This window comes from Euprymna scolopes, chromosome 35, assembly GCF_053919585.1.
Source record: "Euprymna scolopes isolate OS-2025 chromosome 35, ASM5391958v1, whole genome shotgun sequence".
NCBI lineage: Eukaryota > Metazoa > Mollusca > Cephalopoda > Sepiida > Sepiolidae > Euprymna > Euprymna scolopes.
The window spans coordinates 78,282,286-78,283,415 of record NC_136516.1 but is presented as its reverse complement, the minus strand read 5'-3'; the positions used below and the strand labels follow the sequence as shown (position 1 = coordinate 78,283,415).

At 30.6% G+C, this 1,130-nt stretch overlaps 1 pseudogene; it reads right to left on the bottom strand.

The window, feature by feature from the left end:
- Positions 1–596: 596 nt before the first annotated feature.
- Positions 597–778, bottom strand: LOC145260061 (U2 spliceosomal RNA; annotated as a pseudogene).
- Positions 779–1,130: the final 352 nt, after the last annotated feature.

Sequence of the window (1,130 nt, the reverse complement as noted above, 5' to 3'; positions counted from 1 at the left end):
GCTCCATAAAAAAGAGCCAAATATATATTTTTTTATTTATATGGACAATTATTACATACTTGTTTCACTAAACATGCTGTTTCGAGGAAAATTGGTCCATGAAAAACCAACTGTTCCTTATCAGGCGAGAGAAATACAGTTTACATCTGCTATTTAGAGCATCTTCTCCTTAAATGAAAATGTGATATATATATATATATATATATATATATATATATATATATATATATATATATATATATATATATATACATATAATATAAAAACGCTAACTTAGAGTGGGAGAGGTAATACTAAGTGACATTTTAAACTTGAATGCTAAAACGTAAGAAGAAGATGAATAAGAAGATGGCAGAAAGTAAGAAGAAGAGGAAAGTAAAAGAAAAACGGGACAGAAGAAAAGCCGAAAAACGTAAGGAATACTTACATATAACAGAAATCTCATTCCATCAGAGATTCGTGGCCGTGAAAAACACCAAACGGAACGATATCAAAGAAAAGAAAAAACACTTTAATTATTGCTATTTTAAAAATGTCTTTGAAAACCGAAAATTTCCTATTTACTTGCCTCCCCACCAGGGCAGAGTTAGACACAAGATCGGTTTTTATGTGGATAAAGTCCAGCTCCCCAAAAGGGGCAATCTGGAAAAGAAACCAAAATAAATATTGCCTCAATCTAGAAGGATTTCACCTTCAGTGATCGCGGTCAGTAAAAACGAAGTGTACTATCTGAACAGATACTACACTTTTATCCTAGCCAAAAAGCCAAGACAGACATAGACAATATGTTTAATTACTTAAAAATGAAGAAAAAACCCGCATTCGTTCGGCTTTATTAACACTTTCATATTTATATTTGTAGAGATAGATAGACAGACAGATAGATATATAGATATATAGATAAGTATATATATGTGTGTGTGTGTGTGTGTGTGCTTATTTACTAAAAACCTTATTTAAATATGCATTTGTTTGCATATTTCTATTAAATTCATTGCTAATATTGCTGTTTGTTGCATCGATTCAGTGATGAGAGCTTTATTTTCGTTTTTCTCGATTTAACAATTTTGGAAGAAATTAAGTTTATTTTGCGACAGCAAAAAGGCTTAATCTCAACTCGGCTAAGTTTA